A 14231-nucleotide genomic window follows, 5' to 3' on the forward strand; every position below is an offset into this window, starting at 1 on the left:
GGCAAAAAAATCCGGGTTAAAAAGTCCGGGCCGGGCCTTGCAAATGATCCCTCTGCAGGTCTCTAATATTTATACCATTTTTAATTAATTTCATTGGTGCAATTTAATCTACCCAGATCCGAATTTTCGGATATTTTTAATAATATATTTTTTTTTTAAATAATATTATATTTTTATAAATAATTTTATTTGAGATAATTCGCGATAGAAATATGTTTAATATAATATCAAAAAAAATTTAAAATAAAGTAACAGTTGTAATAAGGGGTTAAAATTCATTAAAATCGTAGAAAACCGTTGAAAAATACAATTTGAATGAATAATTTGTTTTTGACATTATTTTAAAGTATTTTTTTCTCCTAGATTGGATGAAAGGTTGGGGGCATAGGTTAAAGGTTCTTACATAATTTTAAAGAAAATGACGGACGGCTCAAAACAAATAATTTTAACAGAAAAATTAGTAGTGTCTGTCATTAAATATTATTTTAAGCATTTTGTAAGTCCGTAGCTTAGGATCTTAGGTCTTGATGGAATTGAAAATTATCAAAGAATTCCCCCAAGATTTTCAAATAGTCTCTTCTTTATGCCATCGTGGTTAGCCAGATAATCATTCTTAAAAAAAAAATTTTTTTCCAAGAATACTAAGAAGAAATCTCATTTTAAATTAAATTACATGTTGAGTTTAAATGTTCTATTTAAATAAAATAAAATATTGAACTCATTTGTAATAAATAAATACATTTATAATAATTCATTATTATTAGATGACAATTTATATTATTTTTTTTTAAATGAAATTTTCAGATATAATATTATAGGACCTTTTATTTTAATATTTTAGTGAGATAAACTATAGGTCACTGTTTATATCAGGGACTTCTACTACAGGGGGGGGGGGCAGGCGCGTAACCAATGGGGGGAAAGGGGAAATTCCCCCCCCCTTATTGCAAATTTGACTATTTTCATAAATATCATTTTAAGCTAATAAAAATTTTACCCCCACCCCCAGACCCCCCCCCCCACAAATCAAAATTTTACAAATATTTGAATATCAATTTTCCAACATATTATTCAAAAATATTAATAAAATGTAAAAATATTTAGTCAAAGAGATTGAAATCAAACGATAATTTATAAATAAGGCTGAGCATGAAAAAAAGTAATGTGTCGTTAGCAGCGATATCATTATTGAATTCAATTGATCAATCAGAGTTTATCATTGCTGCTAGTTGCATCAATAAATTATTTTTAGCTCACTACTTTGTAGAAATTTACAAAAACCAAATTTAGATTTGGTTCAAGTTATTGATTTGGCGGAAAATATACATGAACAGGTAGATACAATAAGAATGAATGTAGATAAATATTTTCATAATATTTATCTAGACGTTGAATCGAAGGCTAAATTTTATGATATAATACTAATTAAACCTCGTCTAGCACCTTGGCCATTTTTGAGATGAAAATAAATATTGGCTCAACTGAAGAATATTCTAAAATATCCATTTTCATCCCATTCTTAGATACTTTTTTATAGCAAATAAAAGTACGGGTTTTAGATAAAAAACAAGTCTTTAGCAATCTTCAAGTTTTATTACCCAAAGATCCTTCTTCATTTTCTAATGCCACTATTGGTAAAATTAAATATTTAGAAAAATTTTATTCCTATGAGATTGATACTGAAATAAATTTAATCAGTGAATTCGAATTGTGGTATAAATATTTATACGTTTAGCTATTTTACCTGAGCATGCTATTGATGCGCTCAATCGGTGTAAAGAAACCTTGGCTCAATTTCCTAATATTTCGAAGTTGTTTTATATTCTTGCATGTTTGCCTATTACAACATGTACGAATGAAAGGACTTTTTCCAACTTGAGAAGGTTGAAAACATATTTACGAAGTACTGAATCTCGGCTAAATGGGTTAGCTCTGTTAAATATACACAGAGATTTGGTTCCAAAGACAAACGAAATAATTAAAAATCTTGTATTTGATAAGAAGTTAAAAAAAACTTGTTAATTTAATTATTTTCTAGTCAATATTTTAAACTACTATTAGTATTTTCAATAAAAAAAATTATATTCTACTTATATTGTATGAGAATTTGAGCTGAGGCTAGTTTTTAAAGCAAATTTTATAAAAAAAATGACATTACACTTTATTTCAACTTTACATATAAATAAACCTTTACATTTAAAAAAACTTTATTAAATATAATATACCTAACTTGAAATAATAAAAAAGAGGCTTGTAATATCCTATCCATAAGCACGAATTAGTAAATAATAGTTAAAAATAGAAATATAATTATTATTAAATTATTCATAATTTAATAGAATAGCTAAATAAGACCCGGCCGAAGGCCGGGGAAAGCTGGCCGAAGGCCAGGTAAAAGGGGTTTGGGAGGGAAGCCCCCAAAAAATTTCCACCCCCTATAAGAAAATCCTGGATACGCCACTGGGGGGGGGGGATTTATGACGAAAGATTATCATTGAAATGGTGTAGAAGGCTATGAAGACGCTATCATAATTTGAATAAATTTGGAGGGGCTAGGGGGTAGTTTTGATTTGGAATTCTGTTTTTATTTGCTAATTTAGATTTAAACTTCCCTTTTTGTTCAATTGTTAAGTTGGAGGTAGGGGATATAATTTTGAGGGGGCATGAGTAGTAATTTAGGGGGAATTATGTAGTCATTAGCTTTGGGAGGGGGTGGGTGTAAAAGTGTCTGGTCTAAATTTGCTTGTATGCCTGATTCAAGGGTTCAAGTTAATAAAAGAGTGGATTAATCAATGGTTTTATCTTCTATATTTGATATAATCACATCTATACAATATGGCAAAATTTAGTACAATAAAAATTAAATTAGTAGTATACATTTGTCTCCTTGAAATATTACATTACTGCCAGTGGTTTGATGGATGTCTTTCATATCTTATCACACGTCATCAAGCCTTTTTTTAAGACTCTAACAGAACATTAAAAGAATAAACAAATATAGTGTTAATTTTAAGTGGCATTTCTACGAAAACATCAATTGATCAAAGCACCCTTCAATATAGAAGGTATGTTCTTTAACGAAAAAGTTCGTGAGGTTGCAATGCATGGTCAATGGTAATCAATTTAATAAAAAGTGTACAATAATAATTTATAATGACTAGTAACAATTAATGATTGAATTGGTTCATCTAAAATAATTAGAAGATAAGGATTTTTTTAGTATGGCAGGAGTTAGATTAGCTGGACAATCTTCACTGAAACAACTCCACTTACCCCTATTTCTTCTAGCTTAGATTCAATCTTAATGTCGCGATTAGTTCTATACAACTAGTATCTTACGAATTTTCACCGCCTTGATAGGAGTCTAACCATAAAACTACATGCGATACTTAGTTACATTTCTAAGGAAGCTAAAAATATTTTTTTTTAGTGATAATGTAAGAACACCTATTTGTTTATATAATAACTCCTTCATTTTATTAGTAAGGTTTTTGGGAATCTTTGATAAACCCGGGGCACGTCGATGCCAGAGGCAGGTAGGTAAGGCAATTAACACATTTATCAACTAAAAATATTACTCCTATGTCAACTTGATTATTATTTTATATTAAAAAAAATATGTTTTTATAACTAAATCTATATACAATATTTTCGTATAGATTTTTAATATTACCCTTAAGTGATAAAACTTACATAAGATATCAAATAAATGACTAAACCCTATTCTATTATCTGTATGAGTTTAATATTATGGAATTAACTGTTCATATTTTAGTTTCATCATTTGTTAATGTAGTAGTCTAGAGGCATGTCCGGCAGAGACACGTATGTCTGTTTATGACAATTGAATTATTATTTCTAAGTTAATTTCAAATGATGCGAATATATAAAAAGAAAAGGGCGGAATTAAGTTTTATGATGCAAACAAAACTAGCTTATCTACTAAATTATACCAATCTAAATCAAGGGTTTTGAATTGAATATATTTCATTTCATTATTTATTCCAGGTTATCCGCCTTTAAACGAATATTTTAAGATTATATTAGAAACAAAAAAGGAAGTTGTCAATTTTAATCTATAGCTAACAGTAATTGGCCTATGATCCCCCAGTAACCATGTTCGAAGTACCCTTATTTTAAAAATAATTAGCATAAAGAATTTAGATATCCTTAAATAGAATTATTCATCAATACTTTCCGTTAATATTTACATATATTATGAAGTTTTTACAAAATACTATCAAATATGTCCCGGTATCCCCTGCCATAGAAGTAAATTCTTTTTTTCCTAGATGCGGTTTCTCTATATCCAGCAAATTGTTTTGTCATGGATGAAAAGCATGGTTATAATAATGAGTCATTTCCATTTGGCTTGTCACATGCTTATTATAATATTACATCATATTTATTGAACCAATTTACTCCCCTCGATAATATTTAGAGGAATAAGATTATGTGACTTAATAGTTACCACACATTTGACCATGGTTGTAGATTATTTTCCCGCCAAATACACAACCATTATAGAGGAGACCTTGGTAAACCTTTGATGGGGTAACAATACGAGATTAACTTTTATGCCCTTGAGCATAAACTATAATTTGGTGTGAAGTGTTTCTCTTTTATATATATAACGTCTTACCAATGAAAAAAAATCCGTTTTTTACACGTATATTTTGTAAAGATCGCATTCTATTAATATTTTGCTTTTGTCAAAATATATTTATTTACCCTAGTGACTATGTTCCTTAAAGTCTTGGCTATAAAATAAAATTATTGGAAGTTTTTGGTTTAGCTAGAAGTTATGCAATCACGATTTATAAAACAAATCTCATCTAAGAGTAAAGCAGTTATAGGTAAAATGGTTAAAATGTTCCGTCTTATCAAAATGTTGCAAAAAGATAATTTTGAAATAATAAAGTCTACGCCAGCAAAAAGGCAACAATAATAAATAGTATTGGATATTTTGGTGCTAACTGTGAATGCAGGAGTTGTATGGAATAAAATTTAAGAAAATTCGTAAAAGTGAAGAATAATATAAAAGGGTCACAATCAAGATGGCCTAATTTTGTTAATTTCTTTTTTTACATCTCCTAATTGCTTTGATAGGTGTATAATTAAAAATAATAAAAAATATTTGTCCATTAAAGTTATATTGAGTTTTATTTTAAACCACTTTATCCCGTGCTCAGCAATTTTATTTACCCTGCGAGGAGCGAAAATGACACATGTCAGATAATTAATCAAAGATTTTAGTATTATAGGTAGAGAGCTACACTCTTTTCTATTTTGCAGATAATAACAAGTAGTCGATTGGTCTAAATTGCCGTGGAATAAATTACATTTGATCAGAGCGTTTATCTCCGTCTTAGGTTCATACTTACTATTTTTTAACAGAATTATGCTAAAACATTTGTAGTCAAGCTTTAAAGAAAATCATCAAAATAAGATAACTATGTTCGCCATTTTAAAAAATAGAATTTATTTAGGAGCGATTGACGAGTATCTTTCGTGATGTTTGCTAATGCTATCCCAATATTTGATATTCCACAAAATAATATTTAATATATCGTCGCCTAAAAAATAGGTTATTCCATATCCACTTTTTTTGTCAATGACTTTTTCATATAAGTCAATTTTTTTATAATTATAAAATTCTATTTACAAAATAAAAAATCTAAATTATAGCCAATATAAGGTTATCAATCCTATTGAAAACAATAGAAACTTTATGATTAAAATTGCGCTCCTGGTTAAATTACAAATGGAATGATCTAATTCTCAGATGACGATGTATATAAACTTCATTAGAAGTTATTCTTAGTCTATGGAATCTTATTTTTAGAGAAAAGTGAAGCGCACTCTTCTAGACACCGATTTTGGAAAAAAAGTTTATTGTTTAAAAAGCTGAATAAAAAATTTATTAAGTCACCAAAATTTTAGAAAAATAATTAATATAGTTTTTCGGGTGCAGATATATATTATATTGGGGTTTTTTTTGCTGGTTGCAAATACCAAGCGTTCTTGTCCTAGTTCCAAATAATAAAAATTTATTTTCCCTATAAAAAATGGAGTTTATTCCCGTTATGGTCCGGTTTCGATAGTTACAGGAAGTATCTCGGGTTAAAAATCTGATATAAATATTATATTTATGATATATTTTTATTTTTCCAGTGCAATTATTTCTTTATTAAAATTGCATTCTTATTAAAATTCCTTTGATGAGAATTCGCAAATGTCAAAATTATTTTTTTTAAGAGAAATATGATGAATTATATAAAGAATATTGAAAGAAGTCTTTATAATGTAACTAGATATTTTTGAAATAAAAACTATAAATATAGTTGTTATTGGTTACCTTCAACAATAAAATGAAATAACTTGTAACTGTAATTATTTAATTTTCAAAAGCGACTTTTAACTTTACTATAATTTTTTTTTCTTTTTAGCTTTCACCTTTTTCTGTTGGTAAGCTGCTTCGATATCTCTCTCCACTTTTTTTGTTATTCATGCTATCTCTTTTATCTAATTTATATTTTTTCATATTGGCTCTAACTTTATAAAACAGATAAAAGAGATAGCATGAATAACATAAAGTGGAAAGATATATCAAAGGAGCTTACCACCTGAAAGCTAAAAATTATCATTAAAACCATTATAATAGTATATGATAAAATCATTTTTATTTATTAAATATAAAATAAAATTAAATTAAGCTACTATACTATTAATACTTTTTAAAGGTAAAAAAAATTCAGCTCTATTAAAAATATTATGAATATTAATTATACTTAATTTATTTTTTTCAGGTAGCTTTTGATTCTAAATAAAATATTAAGTAAAACAAAAATTAATGCAGTCTGGTTAACTGTTTTAAGAATAAAATGCGTGATATCAACAGACCCTTGTCCCATGTAAACTTTGGTATTTTCTAATGTCTCTTAGGCAATTCCAAATTTTAATTCCCATTTTAAATAGATTATGTAATCTCTTTATTTTAAACATTTAAAACCTTGAAAATTTTAATATATTCAGAAATCATTATATCGATTTTGTTTGATAAATATAACATATTTTTTTTAAAAAATTAATATTTTGGAGATCTCAAGGGCCCCATAATTATTTAACATTATAGGTTCACCTTAAAGGTCCTTAATTTTATATTTTTAGAAAAATATAATACCCATCTCCTAAAGGTTTGAATAGTTCAATCAAATAAAATTAAGGTCAATTACAAGATTATTACATATAATATACAATCGAGTATACATTTATAAATACACACTGTATTTGAGATATCTAATGGGCAAGTTTTTAGCCTACCCGGCCTGCCTATTAAAAACAATTTGACTCACCCCCCCCCCTTCTAATGTTTTAAAATTATTTTATTGGTTCGTTTGAGACTACTAATTTACTTTATATCTTAATATATTTATTTTTTACTAAAATTGATTAAATATGCGGATATGATTTTGTTTTAAATAAACCCATTCTTTTGCCCTTTCGCCTGTTCCGTTAATATATTTTAACCAGCCCAGTCTATTTTAATTTTAGCCGTCTGTTGCCGGCTCTAAATGTGTATATATATAATAGATTTATTTAAAACGTGTTAATTATAATATAAGTTTAATTCTTCGAAAATAATCATGTTTAATTTCATTTCTCATTAAAACTTTGAATCGCTTAAGCAGGGGAATGATTATAAAAAAAAAATATTTAAAATATATATTATAAGGCCAAAATTCGTAATAAATAATTAAAGTTATATAAACTTATAAATATCTTATTTCCTTATTATTTATTATATTATCAACCTAAAAAAGAATATATATAAAACTTTATAAAACCATTAAAAAAAAAAGCTAATAATTTAAAAATCTAATTAAAAATTTAGATTTTCACATTTAATAAAAAATAAAATAGAGCGAAAAGAAAATTGAATTATTTGAGATGATAAAATAATCGGAAAAGAGAAGGATTTGGTAAAAGAGCCTTTATAAATTTTAATACAGCTGGCATATATTTAAAAAAATAGATGACTCGAATAATCACGGTTATCGATAGTTATACTATTAAAAGGCAGTATTGATCTAATCGGTATTTTATTTATTTTTATAGTTTGGTACAACACTGCCACATATGGTTTTGATATATATTTTAAAAAAATCGTCGTTTTCGGAGAGCCTCTGTTGTCATAGGTAAGTGCCTGGATCGCTAATCCGATAGTTCTGGATTCGAATCTAGCAAGTTCCATATTTTTTCGGAAGCTAACTTTGTGGTTATGTGCTGTTGGAGATATAGAGTAGTTCGAAGGCAACCGCGTGATTCCATCATTATATATATTTTAAAAAGAATTTTATCGCAATTTAACAAATAATTGGTTGTTGATACACTTTTATAAAAGGATCTGTATAGGTACTATTTTTGAAGTATCTGCAAGACTTTTTGTTGAGCATTTTGATATAATTTTATTTAAAGTATTTTTTATATTAAAAATAAAAATATTTGAATGCACTATTCATTTTATATGAGCATATATATTTTAAATAAATATATATATATCAAAAATATTAAGACTAATATAATAAAAAAAATATATATGTATAAAATATTAAACTTATATATAAAATTTTATCTTACATATATATATATTATTAAAACTTTGATATAAAATATTTTAAATATATAAAAAATATATAAATATTTATTAAATAATAATTTTTTCCCCCATTTAAATCTATAGATATATGTTCAAGATTGTGAAGTATATTTTATCATATATGTTAAAAACCGTGCTGCAAACGCAAGACCTCAATTTGTTCGTACTATAAAGAAATATACAAATCTTTGCTTAACCATGACACCCATTAATTATTAAAAACAATACCGTTTATTATTTTAAGCAAATAAATTCATATAGAATTTCTTAAAATAATTTTATAGCCCCTGACTTTTAATGATTATATTAAATTAAATATAAAAATTTTAAATGCTTGCTTTAAAGGAGAATTTGTTCGAAAGAATAATAAAAATAGGGGTATTGACATTTTTTATTATTATCTTACATATTTTGTGCTCTCATAATAAGAATTTTTGTTCGCGAACAACGGCGAATCCTGTATATAAGTATGATAAAAATTGTATCAGGAATCTAGATGGGTTTTTAAAGGCCTATTTAGATCTATTTTAGACAATTTATCTGAGATCCATTTAAAAAGTATCTTTAAACAACTCTGTAAATAACATTAACCAATAATCATAATGTAAATAAACTTAAAGTTACCATACTCAATCCATTACACCAACATCTAGGGTCCCTATAACAACTGAGCGTCGATTTGACCATTACGTTATTAAAGTATTAAGGGTGTAGGGAAGATCTGGGATAAATTTGACAGGAGTCTGAAGAACTTTATGAACTGTGGCATACCCCCGTAACTCATCATCTAATGAATTACTCGTTTTATTTGCAACTGTCAATTTAAGTAACAATGTAGACATAGCATTCTTCAGATGCCAAGAATGATAGTGCATCGATCCTCATTGCTTCATGTTAATGAACCATCTTCTTCGCTGCACTTAGGATTTTTTTCTACCTATAATTAATAATTTGTTGCTAGTGTTCGCGAAGAAGCGGATTAGAATATTGTAAATAAGTATATAATAAATATGCAATATATTAATCGATATTAAATAATTAATAGTAAATGATTAAATTAGATTATTAGGGGCGATCTAAGTAATAGTTACAAAAATCTTTCTATTAAAAATATGTAAGGGCTATAAAAAGAAAAAACAAATTTCTTGCAGAATATGATTTTTTTTTAAAACTATACTAATTGTTTCTAGGAATAAAATATAGGCAATATAGGACATCTACCCATTCCGGTAGCACACTATCCCCTGTCTTTAATATATTTTAGCTATTTGATAAACCCTGATAAACCTTTTAATACATTATATATTTATTATACAAATCAATACTTTTTTTTTTATTGAACAAAAAAATAAAAATTTTTGGTCTTTTTTTGCAATCTAATATAAACATAGTCGGCATATAATCATTTCCTTAAAGGAATGATACTTTCTTTTATCTGAAAAATAAAATCATAATATCTAAAAAAAATTATATTCTTTTGTCATATTATACTTGAAAAAATTACAACAAAAATAAAATAAAAACTAAATATTGCATATTATTTTTGTTTTTTTAAATTTGTCGTTATTTTTTGGCGACAAAAGATTGCAAAAATTTGATAGAGATAATTACGAAAAAATTATTTATATTGTTTTAAATATTATAATATTTAAAAAAATTTAATTATAATAAGAAATATATTAAATTAAAAATTAAAAATTAAATATTTAAATATTTAAATATTTATATATTTTAAAAAAATTTTTAATAGAAAGAAAGAATTATAAAATTTCAGATTATTTAAGACTGTTCAAAAATATAATTAATAAACTTTCTTAACTTTAAACGAAAAAAAGGAAAATTTGCTACTTTTAATGTAAAAATAAAATAGTGACCTAGATTATATTTTCAAATTTACGAAAGTTTATTCATTTATTAAATTTAAAGAATTATGAAAAATAAATTTTAGTTTAAAGTAGTTGTGAAACTTTTATGAGAAAAAATTAAGCAATATTAATTTATACTTTTCAAATAATAATAAGAAATGGGCAGTTATACTTACCAATATTGAAATTAAATGTTTATAAAAATAATTTGGTAAGGAATTATAAATTTCAAAATTTATAAAACTTCAAAAATTTAATTGAATATATTGGACACATTTCATAATTTTAAGTTAAAAAAGTTTTCGAAAATTTTGAGGTTTATTAAAATAAATTCATTAAATAATTTATCCAATTTAAAAAATATATATACAAATTCAATTCGCAATATAAATGTTTCTTTTTCTAAAAGTAATTAATTAGCTTGTTTCAACTTTTTTTAAAAAATTAAACAAATATTCATTTCGCAGTTCTAACTCAGTAGAAAATATAATGGCTTGTAAAATAAAAATTATAATATATGTAAACCTTCTATGTCCTAAAAGTTATATATTGGATATTATTTAAACATTGTAATAAGGAGAAAGAAAAAAGGATAATCTTTAAAATAAAAATATCGGGAGTAACCCGCAAAACAAACAAGATATGGAATCCATAAAAATTAATCTTATATTAATCCATTTACTGAGGGCTGTTTTTTAAATTTAAAAAATCTGTTTTGATTGGTGTAACCCGATTAAACCGAATCTAGGAAAGAGATATTATATATATGTGTCAAACGAGATATGCCTGTAAAACTGCATTCTAAACCTAAATCTTAGGATTCTAGGTTTAATCTTATCCCTTTTTCAATAATATAACTATAAAGTCCTCTATTTCCAGGCAAAAAAAAATATTCAATGAAAGACTAAGGGCTAATTAATACAAGGACCTACCACATATACAGTAGCGTAGCCAGGATTTGCCTATAAGGTGTGTTTGACTGATCAAATATATTATTGCTTTTCCATGGTTATCTATATATAATACCCGTTAACATTGGGCTGAACAATTGGAATTAGTGATTTTAAAATATTCCATGTTTTATGCTTTATTAGTATCTGACTTTAACCAGTAGCAAGCATAAATAAATAAAAAAAATATTAGCAACAAAAAGTTGAACAACCTTACGATTAAATAGCGACTGAAAGAATTTATCTGAAAATAAATTTTATCAATGTTTAATGCTCTCTAGTGCAAATTAATTTAATCCGTTTGATAGAAAGTAGAAAGAGAAAAAAAAATTGGCATTATGCTAGAATGAAAAATATTTTAAAAAATATGCATCTGGCGTTCGCTAAAACTTAGTGCCTGACCAGTATATTTTAATTCCTCAATCAAATATGAGAACCGCAAAAGATTCGGAGTTATAAACAAAATAAAAACTTAGACGTCACGCTTTAAGTGTGAAGTTAGACAAGTTTTTGGGAAAATGTGAAACTTATACCAAACCATTAAGTAAAGCTTTATTATAACATTTTATTGTTTTCTTCTGTTTGGCAGATAGTTTAAAGAAGAAAAGAAAAAAATATTTGAAATTATAGAAGTTATAACTATCTAGTTTGGGTTAATATTAAGAGCCTTACTTATTAATTCTTTAGTAAATTCTTTAATTAATTTTGCCAGCCACAAAAGAAGTAACCGAATTATGAAGCAAGTACAACATGATATTAAGCCCTATCCGTAAAGTCATCCAAGGATATGGAAGCATTATCTCTGATATTTATGTCTCTACAACACTCGTTTGGTAGGCAGTTTAAAACAATATTGGCAAAATAAAAATAATTGCCAAGATTGATATAATGTTAGAAGGAAAATTAGAAGCAATAAACAATATGTAAGACATAATTAATACCTACAAATTCATCTATCAGATTTTTTAATAATTAAATAAAGACCATTTTATAAGCGAAATACACCTTTGGCTGAGTCTTAAATATCGAATTTTTAAATTACGATTCAAAAAATGAATGTCTAAATACATTAAAGTTCTTCCCCGATTAATATTTCTGAATCTTATGATTATATTATCTTTATAGATGTTGCTTGTTCTTTTCAGTTTATTTAATAGATATTTAACATTAGACATTATATTAATAGATTTATTTCGGGAGAATGGGGGGGGGGGGGAGAGGGTTTAACTCAAATCCCCTCTCCCTCTGTCCACATCCCTAAACATATATGTACTTTACAATATATAAATAGTTACCATTTATTAAAGAGTTTTGGGTAAACATGTCTGAGTCCTGTCCATCAGAAATTCGGAAGCTAGCTCAAAAAATTAAATATTCCTCGAGATGATGGATTCAGCGAACGAAAAAAAATATTCTTTTACTCCCCTCCCCGTACAAATTGCTCATTATTGTAAGCTTATATGTAGTGTAATATTTATTTTATTAAAAGTGATTATTTAATTTATAAGATTACCATATTTTAGAATTTATTTAAATATATAACTAAAAAAAATGTTTAAAATAATTTGTGAATTTTTACCTCTATTTTTCGTGGGAATTTATAAACTGATAAGTCCTCCCCCCCCCCTCCTGTTCTCCCTTGACCCCCCCCCCCTCCTCTTCCAAAAAAATAATATGTTTAAAGAGATATGGAAGAAATACTTAAAAATCATCCCTAAACGATAAAACATTTTTTTTTTAATTTACCGATATTTTATATTTATAAATAATTTCAAAAAATATATATATATTGTCTAAAAAACATAAAAAGAAAGAAATGAAATGAAATGATACAAAAATTATCAATAGTTTGTTAATAATATATTTACACATAAAAGAGAAAAAATAGAATATTATACATAATCTGACATATCTCATTTTGGCAAAATATCGTTGCCCCAAAATTGTGGTCAACCTCCCCTTTCCTCTCCCTTCTCCCATCCCGTTATCTATTTCTTTTGTCCTTTTTAATTTTATAAAAAAATTGTATCGCGAATAAATAATTTATTTTTATATTTAAACTTAACTCGGTTAAATGCGGGTTCTCGAGGGACCAAAAATTTTAAAAGTTTTTTAAAAAAAAAAAAAATAGCGGGAAAAAAATTTTGTATAACATTATTAAAAACCTTGTTTTTTATTATTATTTTTTTCGTTTTTTATAAATATTTGTTTTTTTTTCCTTCTACTTCTTTTGTGTATAAATATCTCTATTACTTAGGAAATCGGTGATTGGAAATTTAAGATAAAAGACAAAAAAAAAACTAAAGGCTTAATATATTTTCTGAATTCTAAGTGAGAGATAATTTTATATATTATATTTTTCGTTACAAACAATAATGAAAAAAAAATGATAATAAAAAAATTATCTTGATTTTGATATATTGATATTTAATTATAAATGATATAAATTTATATAATATATATATTATATAATAAGTAAATTCTGTAAAAAAAAATATATATTATTCTTTCTTTTTTGGCCCGCTTATTTAGGTTGCGAATAACTATAGTTGGAGATAAGAAAGATTTTTTGATAATATACGCAATATTATGGGATATGTGTTGATAAATATAAATTTTTATTAAACCCAATAATTGAGTTAATCTTGAGTTATTTATTATATTAAAGTAGGAATTTGCACAAATTATATAAATGATTTGTTCGAAAATTGATCTAAATTTAAGGATGAAAAGTTAATGAAATAATGAGTAATTTAA

Source organism: Gordionus sp. m RMFG-2023, chromosome 3, assembly GCF_954871325.1.
Source record: "Gordionus sp. m RMFG-2023 chromosome 3, tfGorSpeb1-WG-v2, whole genome shotgun sequence".
Taxonomy (NCBI): domain Eukaryota; kingdom Metazoa; phylum Nematomorpha; class Gordioida; order Chordodea; family Parachordodidae; genus Gordionus; species Gordionus sp. m RMFG-2023.